This window comes from Furipterus horrens, unplaced genomic scaffold (assembly GCF_987537825.1).
Source record: "Furipterus horrens unplaced genomic scaffold, mFurHor1.1.pri manual_scaffold_10, whole genome shotgun sequence".
Lineage (NCBI taxonomy): Eukaryota > Metazoa > Chordata > Mammalia > Chiroptera > Furipteridae > Furipterus > Furipterus horrens.
In genome coordinates, this window is record NW_028327180.1 from 25,045,959 (window position 1) to 25,064,488 (window position 18,530).

The 18,530-nt window shown below is 38.6% G+C and overlaps 1 long non-coding RNA gene across 1 annotated transcript; it reads right to left on the reverse strand.

Annotated features, from left to right (window-relative positions):
• Positions 1 to 3,638: 3,638 nt before the first annotated feature.
• LOC149999379 (uncharacterized) lies at positions 3,639 to 17,561 on the reverse strand. Its single transcript, XR_016513652.1, has 3 exons — positions 17,241 to 17,561; positions 13,195 to 13,304; positions 3,639 to 3,806 (listed from the first exon to the last, which is right to left on the reverse strand). It is a non-coding gene; the product is annotated as an uncharacterized LOC149999379 (long non-coding RNA).
• Between the last annotated feature and the right edge of the window lie 969 nt (positions 17,562 to 18,530).

Genomic DNA, 18,530 nt, shown 5'->3' on the forward strand with positions numbered 1-18,530 from the left:
CATGTGAAAATGAACACATGGATTCGCCACATAGATTTAGACATTTAAGAGAAGCTGTTTTATGACAAGGAATGCTTTCCCAATACAGATTTAACAATCTGGGCACATAATAACCGGATATCAAGGGCAGATATTATTTGGTTTGGGCAAAGGAGAAGTTGTATTTGAGTTCACTCTTAATTCTCAGCCCCACCCAACTTCCATGAGAACTTCAGCCTCTGGTGAAGAACTCCCAAAAGCCCGTGGTGGTGAAAGAACTTGCCAGACTCGAAGCAGCTTCTCAATCGATGCCTTAGAACGTTAGTTCCCCAGCTTTCCTGATGATGGGAACCAGGTTGGTAAGATTCCGGCCCTGCCTTTCCTGGTTCCTCCTTCACCAGCAGTGAACAGTTTCTCACCTGGATTCTTTAGACTTGTTAGAGGAGAACCCGTGGAGACCCAAACAGGCTGTAATAAAAAGTATCTCTTCTTTGCTTATTTTATTTTGCATTATTAATTTTTATAGTGTAGGTTTCTGGCTTTGGTAGGAAACTACTGTGAATGATGATGTGCTGAAATTTCACAGAAGTAAAGGAAAGATGATAGAAATTGAAACTCATTTTTCCCTTCAGAATTTTACTGTTAAAATGGTGGATTAAGTACTTATGCAGGTGAGCAATTATCCTTTTACACAAGAAGTGTACACAGAACTGATATGCAATTTTGCTTCTTCTTTCTGTTTACTGAGAGCATCTACCCCATAGGACTGCCAGTATCGGTCAATATCGTGGAAAGCAGGTATTGGCCCAATCTGTTGTGACTTTATTAAGATAGGGTCTCAGGCTATATGTCCTGGCAACACACAGCCTTCCTTTAGTCCATCCTTAGGGTGTGTAAATAAAATAATGTCCTTAAATCTCCAAACTGAAATCTGCATACTTTTGATGTGCCTAGCAAGCTTTTGCAGCTTCATATTGAAGAGGATTTTGACATGGTGTCCCTTATGCCTCACCTCCAAGGACTGTTCCAGTTCCAGCTCAGTCCAAGTGTGCAGGATCATCCCAAAGAGACAATAACAAAAACAGCCTACCCCAGCCATTATCCTCAATTTTGGTCTTGATTGGGCAACTATAAAGGGAGAGTGTCCATTTGAAATGATTCAAGACAGACCTCACACTTAGGGGAGAAAAAAGGAACTGAAATAGTTCCCCCCCACCCCTATCCCTTTTCTCCCTTTGCTTCCTCTCAATACCACATTCTTCCTCATCCTGGTTCTGGCCACACCTCTCATTTTGGATTTTTAAAGTACACAAAAATCTAACCAGCCAGCAGCCAGGTTCTGGTATACAGCTCTAGACAGCTCTCTGACCCCAGTATCATTTCTTTTCTTGGCTATTCAAAGCCTCTTTAAAACCTTTTTGTTCTTTCTAATTTTTTCCCCCCTGTCATCCATTGCTCACTGCCTCATACCTAAGGCCTGTCATAGTCCCAGTCTCTGGCACTGGTCAGGTGGCTTATCTCCCAGTGCCATACATCTTGTTCACCTCATCCTACTCACTGCAGCTGTCAAAAAGGAGGGGATAAACTACCATCCTGAATGCTTGGAGAGGACAAAATGACACTAAGATGGGGAAGGGGAAATTGGAAAAGGGCTGAGTTCCTGTTTTATTCTGATCCTGGTGACAGCTCTCAGTTAGTGTATGTTCTATCAGTTGCTTTAGGAGTTTCGCTCCTACAGTTAGCCTGTCAAGGCCACTGTACCCTGCCTAATCTGTCACCCCCTTCTTCCTAAGAGAACCCTCGTTTTTGTTCAGATGTCGATCGTTCCGCCAGACCAATGTGCCTTCAGGATAAACTGACATTACCCCAACCTCTGGTTTGAAGGATCTAAGCATAATCCCATTCCTTTCCCAAGGTATTAGTTCAGGAATGAGTTCCCAAGGTATTAGTTCAGGAATGAGTGTATGTGAGGCAACTCTAGCCAAGGAGCCAAGAGGGAAAGGAGCTGGAGGAGAAGGGGTGATTCTGGGAAAAGTTTTCTCACTCTTAAAGAGAAATGTGGGTTTTTTTTTTTTTCCCTTTCATGGGATGTCTACATGTAATGTCACAACTATTTTGCTACTAGCCTGAGAATTAAACCAGGACTTTAGATAGCAGAGAGGTGGAAGCAAGCTGTGTCCTTGATAATGTTATTGAGCCACAATCCCTCTGCCCTAAACTGACCTTCCCCCATTTGATGAGACATTTCTATTATCTGAAGCCAAAAGCAGTCTATAAGAGAGGGTCCTGTTTTCTGTCCTTGATGGCTTGTTATGTGAGATAAATAAATCCTATCTGTTTAACCCTGTACACCAGGGAAAACGGTCATCACTGATGGACCTGCTCTATTTTTTCATATTTTTAAGTCATTTTTCAAATCATTTACAAGAAGCAAAGAATAAAGGAAGAGTAAAAATAATTTTAAGTAAATTTAAAAAAAAATTTAAACATACCAAACTCAATGTTTTATTCCATAATTTCGACATTTGAAGGAAAATTAACACTAAATAGGTCATGTCCTCTGAATACTAGTATTGATCAATCAACATACATAAACCAGGAACACAATTATCTTGTGTAAATATTGACTTCAGATTTCAGATCCATCTTTAATGGTTCTAGCTTAACTATAATTTTTGCTTCTTCTTGTACTTGAATCAACAAAAGCAATACTTTTTAAAACTTTGATGGCTTGTAATTTTGTTGAAGAGAGGGTAGCCAGCCATTTTCTTTGCATAGCTGTGAAACATTTTTATTTTTAGATTTATAAACACCAATTAGAATTAGCAATTTAGCCCTGACTGGTGTGATTCAGTGGGTTAGGCATCATCCTGCAAACCAGAAGGTTGCCAGTTTGATTCCTGGTCACAGCGCATGCCTGGGCTGTGGACCAGGTTCCTGGTTGGAGACATGAGAGAGACAATCAACTGATGTTTCTCTCCTTTTCTTTCTCCCTCCCTTCCCCTCTCTCTAAGAATAAATAGAATCTTTTAAAAAAAGAATTAGCAATTCAAAGATTGTACACCTTAAACTTACACAATGTTATATGTTAATTATATCTCAATAAAGCTGGGGGGAGAGAAATAGCAATTCAGTGAACTTTTTTATCTCTACCTCATGTATTTCCTTCAACTCACCTTTGTATATACATTGCCTTTAGCGTTTGTTGGCTTACAAACTATAGCGAGTATGTTTGATGCAAAACATCCAAAAGATGACAAAATACACATCTGTTTAGGATAGGTCAGGTTCTTGTTGCAAAATACTGAATAATGAAGTCATTCCTGTTGAATGGCTAACTGGATAAGAATGCCGTATTTCCTTTTTATTTTTAGATATGTATTGTTGAATCATTGATTCTTAAGTCTGAGAACATCCAAAGATTCATCTACAATTTCGCTTGAATGATAAATTTCGCTGTTATCATTAATATCTAGAGTGCTTCTGTCTTTTTTAATTTATCTTCTGAATTTTCTAATACTTTTGAAGTGTTTTCTTCTATTAATTTTTTTTTGCCATTATGAAGAAAATGAAACCTCTGAATTCTCATCAGTGATTAATAAATTTTTAATAAAAATACGACAAAGATAATGTCCCCCCATTTTTTTATACCTTCTTAAAAGATGATGCATTATTTGGGCAATACAATAAGATAATTGAAGAATGATGTAATAGTGATTTTACTACTGAATCAACCTTCTAGGTGATCGCAGATTCTTCTGTTTTCTTATTATTTTTGTCTTTCCAGCATAGTTTGGAATGATTGTTGAATAATGTTGAAATAATTCCTAGAATGAAAATATAACAAAATGTTTAAAGCTAGAGGAAATTAAATCACTAAGATCTCATAAGTTATGCACCCATGTGGTAACTGCAAGATAGAATGAGTTTTATTACTTTTTAAAAATACATTTATCTTTTGTTCTTTGAAAAAAATAGAAGTCTAAGAAAGAATAAAAGTCATGAAATATCTATTCTTATAAATAGAACCTCTCAGGAAAGAATAAAATTGAATCTAATGAATTCTGATGGTACAAGGGTAAACCTACTACGAATTGATTCCCTGATATTTCAATAGAACTCAATTCATTTGGTAATCGTACTATAGCAATCAATGACCTCCATGGTGAGACATTTTCCTCTCTTTCCAATCAATACAATTGAACACTTCTTTCTGAAACTCTCATTCATTTGCACTGTAGACCTTTTGGTTTTAACAACTTACTAGCTAATCTGTCAGTCTCCTCTGGAGGTTCTTGCTCTCCTCAGCCTTTAAAATATGGATTTCCTCATATTTTCTCTTCTCCTCTCTCCTTTGCTCTTCTCATCCATACTCTCCCACTCCCTTGATGAACCTGTCCATTCCTATGACTTTAAATGCCAAGTATATGTTGATGACATCTAGCCTTCTACCTCTGACCCTGACCTCTCCTAGATTTTTATAACCAGCTATCTATTTAATGTGTCTAATTGGGTATCTTACAGGCATCCCACACTGAATTCTTGATCTTTGCTTATTGCAGCACCTGTTTCTCTTATCATCTTACCCATCCCAGTAAATAATACCTTCCTCTATGCATGTTTAAATCTGAAACCTAGGAAGCATTCTTGACCCTTTTTTTTCTCTCTTCATCCAAAATATTTCTCACATCCATTTACCCCCATTTGTCTGCATTGCCATCACCCTTGTCCAAGCCACTGTTATCTCCTGCCTGGAATTTGTAATCATGGTAATTGGTTACTTTCTAGCCCCATCTCCAATCTGTTCCATGTGCAACTGCCATAGGGATCGTTTGAAAATGTAAATTGTTTTGTTACTTCCTTTTAAAACTTCTCGGTGGCTTTCTATTACACTGAGTAAAATCCAAAATTCTTAGCATGCCCTACAAAGTTCTGTATGATTCGATCCCTCCCTCCCTCTTCAAACTCATCTCACATGAGCCTCCCACTCCCTTGCTCTCCTTCAGCCGAACTGGTGTGTTTTCATTTCTACCAGGACTCCTCTGCCGGGAATACTCCACCCCCATATAACAACCTTTGATCTGATTAACTCCCATTTTTCTTCCAGTTATCAATTTAATGTCACATACTTGCACGTTGCCTGCCTGACTCTTCCCATTTCCATTCTTCATTAAGGACCCCACCTCCATCCAGTGTTTCCGTTACAGCATCCCTTTCTATTCCTTTAAAGCAGTTATCATAATTTATAACTAACCAATAAATAAATATCTAACACCCTTGTTCCCACTAGACGTATATATAGACCTTTAGGTCAGGGACCATGTCTTTGCCTGACACATGGTACCTTCTTAAATGTATATTTGTTGAATGAATGAGTCAATGAATGAGTGAAGTTCTCAGTCCTGACTGCATGTAATCAATCACAAGATAATTATCTGTAGTAATTGCCAGATAAGGAAAACTTCTTGAACTTTTCCCACTTCTTTACTTATTTGAGAGGAAAAAGAGGTCACTGGTAACCAGCTATTAGTTTCCATTAGGAAACTAGTCATAGATGGGGCTCCGACTTTTGTTCCTAACTTTCTTGCTTAACCTTGAAACAGTTTTTTGTTTTGTTCTGTTTTGTTTTTTTTTGCCTTGACATTACCCAATTGATTCTGCAGAGAATCCGTCCGAGGTGTGAATTTTGTCTTTCTGTATCATCTAACACTGAATAGTACTATCTGCTTTTTCTTTCATCAATCCCTTACACCAGCAATTTTTAATCTTTTTCATCTTATTGCACATAAACTAATTACTAAAATTCTGTGACACGCCAAAAAATATATAGTTTTTGCCGATCTAAACAACAACAACAAAAAGGGTATAATTTTGATTGATTCACATCAGACGGCTCCTGTTGTGTTGGCTGTTGTCATTTTTTAATTTGACAATCTAAGGGAAAAGAAATCAGTGTCCCGAACTAAATAAGTCAGGTACTGCATGTTTTAAAAATTCTTGTGGCACACGGGTTGAACATCGCTGACTTACTTTAAATCCTCTTCCTGAGACAAAGCATACTGTATCCATTAGGACGCCTTTTGCTGCAAGTAGTAGAAGCTCTAACCCAAAATGGCTTAAACAGTAAAGAGATATTTCCCCTCATAAAACAAAAAATCCACAGGTAGGACAGAGTCCAGACACTATATTAGAGCTCCGATTCTGCTTCTAAGGGCTTTTCCTGGCTCTGCTTTTCTCTGTGTCGGATTCTTCTTCAGGCTAGTGGCAAGATGGTCACCACAGTTCCTGGAATTACATGCAGATGCAACAGTGTCCAGCTGAAGATGGGAGTGGTCTCTTCTCATGTGTCTGATTTTCTCAGAAGCTCTGCAGCTTTTGGTCATTGGCAAGGGAAATAGTATGTTACCGTGATTGGCTTTGACTAAAGAAGGTATTCTCTGAATCACGTGGGAGAGGGCTAGTCACCGGAACAAAATCAGACTCTCACAAAAGAAGAGGGGCATGGGAAAAATGTTGGGTAAGTAACCTAGAAAATCTGCCAAACATATATTAATGTATAAATTGTAAAATGCCAAGAGCTCTATTTTCTAGCATTTTTCAAGAACCCAGTGTACCTTGACTATGGATTCTTTCTTAGCACTGGGATGGGTCAGGAGATTATGAATTTTTGTATCTCCAACTCTATACCTGGATTCTGTGAGATAATAGGTGCCAGATACTGTTTTTTGTTTGTTTGTTTGAAACAAATTAAATGTAAAAATGTTGCAATGATATTATTCCTTCTCAGTTTAAGAAAATTGCCCAAAGGACACTTCTGAACTTATTTTTTAATAGTTTATTTTTCAGGGTATGATTCAGAAAAATTTATGGTTATTTACTAATGCCTCTGAGGTGTGTAACTTTGGTGTAGGCACTTAATAAAAGCTTGTTCAATTAATGTATATATTTCAGATTCTATGGACTTTATTTCACCTGAATAGGTGAGGTATGGGGATAAATACAGAAACTCTCTCCCACACCCTCATTCACATTTAACTAGTAATGATCTCCTCTGCATAAAATTTAGAGAATTCAGAGAGGTACAAAGATATATAATAATGTGTCTATCCCGCAACCTAGGTAGATAGAAATATGTCTGTGACATTTCTTCCTTCCTTCCTTTCTTTTTTTTGTTCATTTGTTTGTTTGATAGGGATCTTTATTTCAGGGTCTGATGATCTGTTAGGCCAACAGTTCAACAAACATCATAGTTTATTGTTCTTAAATCATTAATTCTACATAGATTCATCTAGTTCACACATGTAGTCAGCATTCAGAATTCCAATACCAATTGTGTTCTAGCCAGTGACCCTAAGTGTTGCACAATTATTACTTTGGAATTTAAAATTGTGATTCATGTACAAAGAATCCTCCCTTTCATGCCCCACTTCTCCAAAGCCCATTAAAACAACAGCAAAGGAACAAAAAAGGCATTAACCTGTAAGAAACAAAGACAAAGGGAGGGTGAGACAGACAATTAGAGATTTCAGCAAGTGTTTGGCCAAGGGCAAGTGTTTGGAAGATGGAAAGTGGATGATGGAATAATTTAGAAATTTAATGGTGCAAACCAGGTTTTCTCAAATGTATTTTACTTTTCAATCTTTTAAGAATCGTGTTTATTAAGCATTATAGGAGTTCATGAGTTGTGATTTGATTAAACTAGACAGCAAAATGTGATTTCAGATTAATTGTTGGACGAACCCAATTATGATTCATGTTTTTTCTTTAAACTTCATACATTAAGAAAGTAAAGAACCTTTTTTATTTTAATGACTACAAAAATTATGAAACATTTTAAAAGATACATCGGATAGATCAGCACAAATCAGGAGCTAAAGAGTTAATATTTAAACTGAATTTGCACCAATTTGCATAATAGGTGCCCCTTACTTATATGTCAAGTATATATATCTAATCTATCTAGATTTCTTTTTAAATTTAAGATAAAACAACAGTGTGACCACTTCAAATGCATTCTTTCTTCCTCCTCCCTCCCCTCTCTAACATCTTTCTCTCCATTCTCTTGCCGTCCGTAATAGACTGTAAACTCCTGCAGGACTGGAAATGAATTGTGCTTATAACCTCCTAAGTGCCTCGAATAAAGCTATGTTAGAATGGTTGCTAAGGAAAGAAATGCGTGTTGAATAAATAACTCCATGAAAGCCTTGATTCATAAACTAGAAATGCAACAGGAAGACGCTGGAGATATGCCAGGAAAGGATTCAAAAGAATTATAAGTCCTTAAAAGTGAATGATAAATTATGGCTTGGTTATACCACAGGGCAGATTTAGTAAGCTGTTGATTTTTTTTTTTTTTTTAACTAAAGAGACAAATAACCTCGATATTAGACTAATACTCCTAGTGCAGATTAACTCTGAGATGCAGAAGAGCTAAATATATGCCCCTGAGTTCCTCGAACGCAGAGAAAAATACTCAAGTTTTTCTGCCTGGGAGGGTCTCTGAAACACTACTTTCACTGAATATCAAGGATAATTTAAACTTTACTTTTAAAAAGGATGTCTGCTGCCTAAATGTCACAGATTTCATTGGTCTTTTAAATAAGGAACAAGTTCAGTTCAAAGCCTAACTGGCATTAGGGGTGGTGAAGGGACTTCTGAGTGGAGCCCTCTGTACGTTTTGCTTGTCACTTCATCCCCTCACGTTTAGCCTGTTGCCTGGAAGAACAACGTCACTGCAGACTGCCGCCGTCCTTCCTTCCCTACCCACCGCCCCCATGGACGGGCACAGGAGGCCAGTGGACATTCTGTGGGGCCTCGGGGTGTGTGGTGGCAAGGGGCATATCTTTGAGGCATTAGAGAGGTTGCAATGGCAGGCAGAAGACAGACCCTCTGTGCTCTGAAGTCAGAGGCTGAAAGTGGAAGAAAAGATTTCTTCCAGTAGGAATTCAATGTGACAGGAAATCCCCCTGAAGTGAAACTCCTGTCACCACAGAGCCTGGGGAGTGTCGGGGAAGGAGAGATCTTGTCGCTGCTTGTCCTACAGGCTTCCCAGCTGCGTGGTTCTGAAGTAAGGCCTGGGAGAAGCCACTGAAAACACCAGAAGCGTACCCCAGAAGCCTGAGGCCAGCCGTCAGAGGGAGGAAGTCCCTTACAAATGACAACTGTTTCCCTTACTCTGGGCTGGAACTCACAGGGCCCCTTCCCCTCCCGTTGGGTGCAGCAGCAAAGAGGTGCCACCCCCCAAGCCCATCCTGCCACACTTACAGCCTTGCCAACACGATCTACCCTGAAACCATCAGTATAATCCCATTAGCTTTGTATCTCTGGTTACATCAACACCCCAAGAAGCCAGGGGGCTCCCAGGTCATGCTCCACATCATGGAGTCCAATCCTGGAATCACTGTAATCTCACTCGCTCCCACACCTCCACTAGTCCCCAGACAGACCCCTGTGCTCACTGTAACTCCCAGTCTGGCAGCAGCAAAAGTCCTACACACTCTCCGCCGGCTCTGTGAAGGTCCCCTTCACTGTCTTGCCCCAGCTGAAGCCCGAATCTTCCCGAGATCACCATTTCCCCTGTGGTGGCCATTCTCTCTCTCACATTCGGGCCTGGAGATGGAGGGAGCATTCTCCTTGCTCCTCACTGCCACTCTCAAACTACGGCCCCTCCTCACAAATCCCCAGCTTCCAAACTCCCTTCCTCAGATTTACCATCTACTGTCTCTCTTAAGTCATTTGCCCTCATTTCTCAAAGATTTCAGCAGTTGGCTCGCGGTAGCTTGCTCCAACAGTATCCTGAGTAATTTCCATATCCCTCTGGGTTAGCCTTCAAATATCTTGACCTCACTTCCTCGACCTCTTTTCTTCCCTGTGATTTTGCCTTTTGCCCTCACTCTGAAATCACACCCTAGACCTTGACATTATCTCTATCAATAACTCCTTCAAATTTTTGATGTCACGCATGCCCCTGGCACCCTCTCTGCCCTCTCTAGCACCCTGACTCCAGCAGTTCTTTCATTCTGTTGAGGTCTGCAGAATGGCTCTTACCTGACTCTACCTACCACCTTCTGGTTATGCCTCTTCCTCCTCAGATCCTCTCCTTCCTCATTACTTAGCATAAACCCTGTGGTCAGCTACTACAGTCACTGCCTTGCAGAGAGTTCTAATCATCTACAAAAATCCACCCTTCTGTCTTCAAAGCACATAGCTGACCATACATATTCCATCTCCCGGGCTGCCTTACATTCTAGGGCAGCCACAGGACTAAGATTTTTCTAAAGGAAGGTAAGCCTAAACAATCTGTGGTACCTGCAGGCTAGGCCTTTAAAACACGGATGACGCTTCCTCCTAGCACTTTATTTCCTGCTCCTGATAACTAGTAAAATATGTGCTTGCTACCCAGTTTCGATGATTTAGAGAAGAAAAACGCTCCAGGTCATGAAAGGGAAACAAGAGAGAAGGCCCCTCCGTTCCCTAAATGATCATGTGAAGCTGAGACCCAGTGACCTGGAATGGTCACTTCTGCCTGTAGCTTAAAATCAATATAAACTCGACTCTAAGTCACAGAATGAATGCTGTGGGTGACTTTGTTACAGCAATCTAGCTCTATTCTAAATAATACAACTCTCAACTCCTGGGTGCTCTCGAACGTCCTAATTCTCACCTGGCAAAACCCAAACCCTGGTGAAAATTCCACCTCCTTCTCACCTGCACTTATTCATGGAATCTGGCCAGACAAAAATCCCTTGCTGATCAGGCTCTCTTGCAATTCTCGGCCACTGAATTCCATTAGGCTTTTAATGCTGCCTGGCAATTGGCGTTATGGAGATACCGTATCTCCCCAGTACCTGCATTCCTCTGCCCACCCAGACAAACTATGCCACTCCCTTCCTACTCGAACCTCCAACACTTTGCTTCTTTCCTCACTCTTACCTGATAACCCTGCATACGATTTCATGGAGGGAATTGAAGGTTTCAAAGAAAACTTCAACAAGCTCCTCTTTTCTTAGTTTTCTATCCTCTGCACCCACCTTCTCTGTCCTGCCTCGCCTCCTAGTGCTACAGGTAAACTGTCCGTACTATTTAAGACCAACCCTCCCATGTTTGCGCCAGAGTCCACCCCTTCTTATTCAAAGACTTTGCTCCAATGATTCTCCCTTCTCCTCTGCACCGTCCAATGTTCTCTCTCACACCATCCTTTCCAGAGCATACAAATATGCCTTTATTTCTCCCACCTTGAAAATTTTAAAATAAAAAAACCCCTACTTCCAACTCCCTTCCCTTCCAGACATCCCTTCATCTCTGTTCCTGTTTATAGCAAAAAGCCTGAAGGAGATATCTGTATTTCTTGAAACTAGCTTTTGTCTTCTTATTTTAAAAAAATTATTTTGAATAATTTCAAGCATACGCAAAGGTAGAGAGACAGGATAATTAACCTCTGTATAACATTACCCAACTTCAACAATTATAAACATTTTTTAAAATTGGGGTGATTACTTTGTCAGGTAATAATTATAAACATTTTGTCATTCTTAGTTCATTGACCTGCCTACCCTGAATCTTCTGGAGTATTCTAAAGCAAATCCCAGACATCATATCACTTCACCTGTAAATACTCCCAACACTACACCAATATCATATCCAACAAATTGAAATACATAATCAGGGGTTCGATTTCCTAAATTGTCTCAAAAACACCTTTTTATAATAGACTTGCTCAAATCAGGCTCTAAACACATAGACTAGTATGTCCTTTAAGTCTTTTCTCATCTCTAATAGTTTCTCTCCCTGCTTTTTCACGCCACTTTTTATTTATTTATTTTTTTAGGTGATTTTTCCTGTAGAAATTCCTACATTCTTGACATGGCTGCTTGTATCCTCATGGTTTTGTCTAGCATTTTCCTCTATCTCCTATAGTTCTTGTAAATTGGTGGTTATATGTTGAGGCTCAATTCTCTGCTTTCTTGAATCCGTTCCAGTCATGAATTCACCCTGCTACTGTTCAAAACCTGTGTGTGTTAAGCTCATTAGTGACCCACATCGCTAGGTAATGGCTCATTCTTAGCCTGTTTCTGCCATGATCCATAAGCAATATTTGACTTGATCAATTCACCCTTTTTGGCACATTTGCTTTATCTGGCTTCCAGGACACCACACTTCTGTGGTTTTACTTTTACCTCACTGGTTGTTTCTTTCTCAGTCCCTTTTGCTGGCTCCTCTTTATTATTCCTGCCTCTAAATGTTGGAGTACTGTAGGATTATTTCTTGGTTCTCTTCTCTATCTGCACTAATGCCATTGGTGATCTTATTCAGTTCTCAGACTTTAATTACCACTTTTTACTGCTGATTTCCTAACTTATAGATTCAGCCTGGATTTCTCCCAAGAAGTCTGAATTCATATAGCCAACTGTTTATCTGATATATCCATTTGAGTGTCTAACAAGCATCTCAGCTTGGTCATGTCCGTAATTTGACACCTGACTGCCTACCAGATTTGCTTCTCTCTTAGGCTTCTTGAATTAGGTTGATGGCAACTCCATCTTTTCAATTTTTCAGGTCAAAAATTTGGCACTCATTGTAGACTCTTTCTTTCTCTCTATTCCAAATAGAACCTTTCAGCAAATTCAGGTGTCTCTACTTTCAAAATATACCACAACTTGGTCACTTATCATCATCTCTACTGTTACCTTGATTCAATTTATTGTCATCTCTTGTCTAATACTATAGTCTCCTCACTGCTCTCTTACCTGCGCCTTTGTTTTTATCACATCAGCTAGAGTGCTCTTTTAAAAATGTAGGTTACACCCTGACTGGGGTGGCTCCATGGCTTGGGTGTCATCCGGCAAAGCGAAGGTTGCCTGTTTGATTCCCAGTCAGGGCACATGCCTGAGTTTTGGGTTTGGTTCCCAATCAGGACACTTGCAAGAGGCAAAGACGGATGTTTCTCTCTTTCTCTTTCTAGCTCCCTTCCCCTCTCTCAAAAAATAAGTCAATAAAATCTTTAAAAAATGCAGGTCACAGGTCGCTCTGCTCAAAATATCCCAGTGATTTCCCTATTTCCTTAGATAAAAGCTGAAGTCATTAAAATGACCTGTAAGACCCCACATATCCTGCCCCATCAATAGTTTTGACACATACCCCCCTCTTGCTTATTCCATTCTGGCCACACTGGCCATTTGCTGTTTCTATCACATGACTCACAGTCTTTAAACCCACCTTAGTTTGGTGTTTGGCCTGGGATAGCAGTGGCTCACTCTCTCACCTTCTTCAGGTGCTGTCTTGCCGGTGAGTCCTTTACTGAGCACCCTCTTTAAAATTACGTTCCCCTAGAAGTAGAATTGATGGGTCAAAGAGTATAAGCATTTGTTTTTAGTAAACAATACCAAATTACTTTCACCAATAATGTATGAATATACGAGTTTCTCCATAGCCTGGCCAATTCAGGCTATTAACTTTTGAGTTTTTGACAGAGCATAATTTTAATTTGTATTTTTCTTATGAGGGAGTTTTAAACATTCATTTAAGAACCATTTGTATTTTGATTTCTGAAAACTGTAAATTTATATCTCTTGGCCACTTTCCTAAAAATGTTGGTCTTTTTCTAATTTATTTGTAAAAGCTCTTTGTACATTATGAAAATGAGTACTTGGTCTGTGATATGAGTTAGAATAAATTTTTGTTTGTCATTTGTCTTTGACTTCATTTATAGTGGGCTTTTCTGTGCAGAATTTTTTAAAATTGGAAGTCTAATTCATCAATATTTTCTTTTATGGGTTCTGACTATTGTGTCATTATAAAAGGCCTCTTTCATTTGACATAATTTTTATCACAATTTTTTCTTTACCATTTAAATCTTTTACCTGTCTGAAATTAATTTTGATACAAGATGTGAGACAGACTTCCAACTTTATTGTTTTTCCAGATAGCCACCCTTTTGCCCCAATGCCACTTATTGAATGCTCCATGTTTCCTGCATTAACATGAGGTGCCACCCAGGAGATTCTCAGGCAAACTTGAATGCTTGTGAGCTCAGGTTGAGGTAACAGTGTTTTCTCTTTATGAAACCTCTCCTGGCTGGCAGAGACCTCAAAATTGCCACTGAGAGGTGCAAACAAGTCAAACCTGTAACACGCTGAGAAGCCCACGCCCAGTAAATGCATGCATAATATTGCTAAATTGTGGCCTGAAATGTGTGAGCAGGTGATTCTCATATAGTTAGTTCCTCCGTCCAGGCACATTTTCTCCTGCAATGTCAAAAGTGGCAGGGAATAGTTGCTTGATTTTTGTTTATTTGCTTTACAGACTTCCTCCATCAACATGTGAGAAAGACCAGAACTTAGTATTTGCAAATCATTTTGAACTATGGAGAGGAAAAGTGCTATTGTAATCTACACTTGTGTTATCTTCTAGATTTCAAGTAACATCAGCATTCCAGGCTTACTGAAGTTTTATTTCAGTTAGCGTACATTTATCCCTCTGTGCTCAACTAGCTGAGAAACCAGGCCACCTGGTGTGGATTATGAAGACCAAAGTTTTGGGGATGGGATGAAACTTTTCAGAACTGGATGTCATAGAAGACTATTAAAGCTGGTTCACCTGACATCATCTATTAGGATGCTTTTAAAACTAGGACACATATCTATTGTTCAGTGATATCATACTGAAAATGCTGCCACTAAGATACTGTAAAATCTAGCTATACCTTTTGAATTAAGTTCTGAATTTTCAAAAAACAATTATGAGAAATATAAATTAAGTTTTAAGGCTATTGAGCTGTGTTCCTTAATGGAAATACTGTATGACAATAATAGGGGTTTTATTCAAGGAGCAGATAGGGTGAGTTTAATCTTGACTCTTTCACCTTTTATCTGAATAGCTTTCATCAAGTAATCTAACTTCTATAAACCTTAATTTGCTCATATATGAATGATGATAATAATAGTACATACTGTTATAAGGATTAATAAGAAAACCTATTTAAAGCAAAAGTAAGCCCCCCCCCCCATCTGATTGACAAAGAGCAAAAAGTTTAACATTACATTTGGTGGGGAGTATGGTGGAGACAGGCACTCCCACACATTGTGTAGGCAAGTGTACATTGGTACAATCATCACAGAAATCAGTTTGGCAATATCTACCAAAATTATAAATGCACATACAAACCTTTGACTGGCAATTCCTTTAGCTGGAATTTACAGAACAGATGTACTTGTAAATGAGTAAGATGATAATTGTATGAGAATATTTATTGCAGTACTTTTATTGTAAGAGAACAGTGGAAACAACCTAAATTTCCATCTATAAGGGGCTATTGTGATGAGCTCATGCAACCAAATATCATGCTTTAATAAAGAACAAGGAATCGTTTATGTTATCAAATGGGAGACTGCCAGGATAGAGTGTTAATCAGAAGAAGCCACGTGCAGAACAGGGTATAAAAATTGGGGAAGGAAAGTACCTAACACACATACATATTTGCTTATATAATTACAGAAATGCTTAAGAAAAACACTTAAGAAAATGAAAGCATTAAGTTCCTTTAAAGCTTATATTTCCTGGTGGAAATTTTATAAGTTGCCAGGAAACATTTTTACTATATATCTTTTTCATCTTTTTATAATACTATGAATGTGTAACTTATTTTTTAAAAAGTATAAATCAATATAGACTGACTGGTGTGGTTTAGTTGGTTGGGCGTGGACCCACAAAGTGAAAGGTCACTTTCAATTCCAGGTCAGGGCACATGCCTGTGTTTCAGGTTTGGTCCCTGTTCAGGGGTGTGTACGAGAAGCAACCAAGTGTTTCTCTCCCTCTCTTCCTCTTTCCTTTCCCCTCTCTCTAAAAATAAATTTTAAAAATTAAAAAAAAAAAGAATATAAACTCATAGACACAGACAACAGTATGATGATTAGCGGAGGGAAAGGGGGTTGGGGAGAGATAGAAGAGGGTAGGGTGATAATTGATGATGGAAGGACACTTGACTTAGGGTGGTGAACTCATAATACAACATACATTTGATGCAATATAGAACTGTACACCTGAAACCTATATAATTTTATTAACCAATGCCACCCCAATCAATTCAATAAAAAAGTTGATACAAAGTTTCTAGAGCACTCATGACACATAATACGTATGCAATACTTATTAGTGATTATTTAAAATTTTAACTTAATGATTATTTTTCACTAAAAATATATATATAGAAAGTTTTAAAAATTGTTTAAAATTCTAAATACTACAAATTGTATAATATATAAATAATTTTAAACAATAGAATTGATCCTACTATGAATTATAAAGGCATTTCTTTTAGCACATGAAGTCCTACATTTCTAATAAAGGCATGAAAATACCTGGTAGTTTTTAGAAATCTACGTACGCAAAGAGCATGACTAGAAGGAAAAGCCACACACAAATGAAAATTTCTCATGAATTAGTCTTTGAGCTGTTGAAGTTTAGGTGTCATTTAAGCTTCTCTCAAACATTATTAGATTTTGAAGAAGAAATGACAATACGGAACATGGTTTAGAATCATTGATTTGTAGTTGAGTTTTGCTTATAGTTCTGAATTTCAAGCAAATTTGGATAAGCTGAGAGCAAATAGAGAGTTCTTTTTCTGTTTGACATATGCTTTAAGACTGTCAGGCTGCACTAGCTTTTTGCTCAATAAACTGAGCATCCAGGTTCCTCACTCTTTTCAGATATTCTACTATTAACATTCCATTTTGTTTTCCACTATACTTTGGTATAATAGCTTCTCTTATCTCTCTGGTTTTTAATTTCTTAGACAAAGTTTTCAGACCATGCTATATATATAATATAGACTCTAATCTCAGACTGGTGAAGTATTTTCCATAATTTAAGAGACATAGATCAAGTGGCATCTCCCCTATGAAACTGTTACTTTTCCCCCTCAGTCTTGAGTCCATCTCCATATTATACATATATTATAATGATCTGTCTCTTTTTGTAAACAATGAATTCCTTAAAAACAGCAACTCTATTGTGCCAGGCCTGGCACATCTTAGGTACTCAATAATGTCTGCTAAATACAGACCTGTTTTTCCTAGTAGAGTTTACACTACTAATGGAAGCACTTCAACAAATACTACCACTTTATTATATTTGAATATTTTTGTAACTATAAAAGAAAATCTTGTCTGGGTCCTAGTGAGGATCTCAAAGATCTACAACCTATGTCCATATAAAGGTATAAATTCAGTAAGTGTAAACCACAAGTTTATTTTTCCATAACTCACCTTAAGTTCACTTGTAAATAGCTTATTTCAAAGGGTTGGCAATACCATAATCTTTGCCAATTTTTTGTATCTCACATTCTCTCCTCCTGGGGTTGGATATAAATTTGAGACTGTCCGGTACCGTGGCAAGTTTTTGGGTTGGGAGCTCTTGGTTCTTAATGTCATCTGTCTAAATAGGTCTCCAATGAGAAACTAAACATCCCAACTCAGTCATTAGTTCTCTCAGGCCTCTTCTGAGTTCAGAGGTCCCTTCTGCAAGCTCCCTTTTGGTGTGGAGGTTCTTTCCTCTTCCAGGGCACACTTGAGTATACAGGGATATTGTTTTGCCCCCACTCCAAGCTACACATTGGAAAGCTTTGGGAGTCTGTGTAGTTCTCATCCACCTACTCACACCGTGCATTTAGAACCTGTCTTAGGCGTCTGCTGCCCTCCTGGGCGGATGCATTCAGGATGCCTAGCTCCTCTCTGCTCTCAGATCTCACAAACTCATCTGTGTAGTTTTCTGGCTTCTCAGGAATGCAACTGGGGAAGATGGTTCAGATTCCCTATCTCCGGGACAGTGGAAATCTGCCCACCCATTGCTTCCCCTCCTACTCTCCTCTCTACTATCCACAACCCCTGATTCTCGCAGGAGGTGGGTTTCTTTGTTTTAGTTTTTTCTGCCAATGGAAAGCTATACTCTTATAAAAAATATTTTGTTCTTATCTCTTGCTATGCCAGGAGTCTTTTATGTTCCTGTAAAGCCAAGCCTTTTACAACACCAAAGCCAAAAAGAGACTTCTTCCCTCCACCCCATTTTTGTTGTCACATTTTTTTCTTAAGGCAATAAGATGCTTGTTGGGATGGAGTGATGGGCAAAGAAATTGAGAGAATTTTGCAAGGGGGAGGCAATCTGTTAATATTATACTACTACACTTATGAGGAACAGATAGAAACAACAATAACAATAATATAGGGCTCTTAGAGCAAATATTTCTCCCCCTATCCAGACGAAATTGTGTTCTTGGCCTTAAGAAATAGTGCATGGCCTGTTTCTTGCTACACATGGGCAAGAAGACTTAGAAATCGGAAGCCTTATTTTAAGTAAGCAGACGGACAATGGGGAAAATTGCTAGGAGGATTCACTTTTTTCACTAGAGATCAGTTCTGGAGTGGTTTTGAAAGGTGTGATTCTTGTTGGTTCTAGGAATATGACAGTTTATGTAAAGCTGTTACTTCACTGTGAAAAATCTAGACACAGTGAGAGTAACATTTAGTCTTTTACACCCAGAAACCTGTGTAACAGAAAGA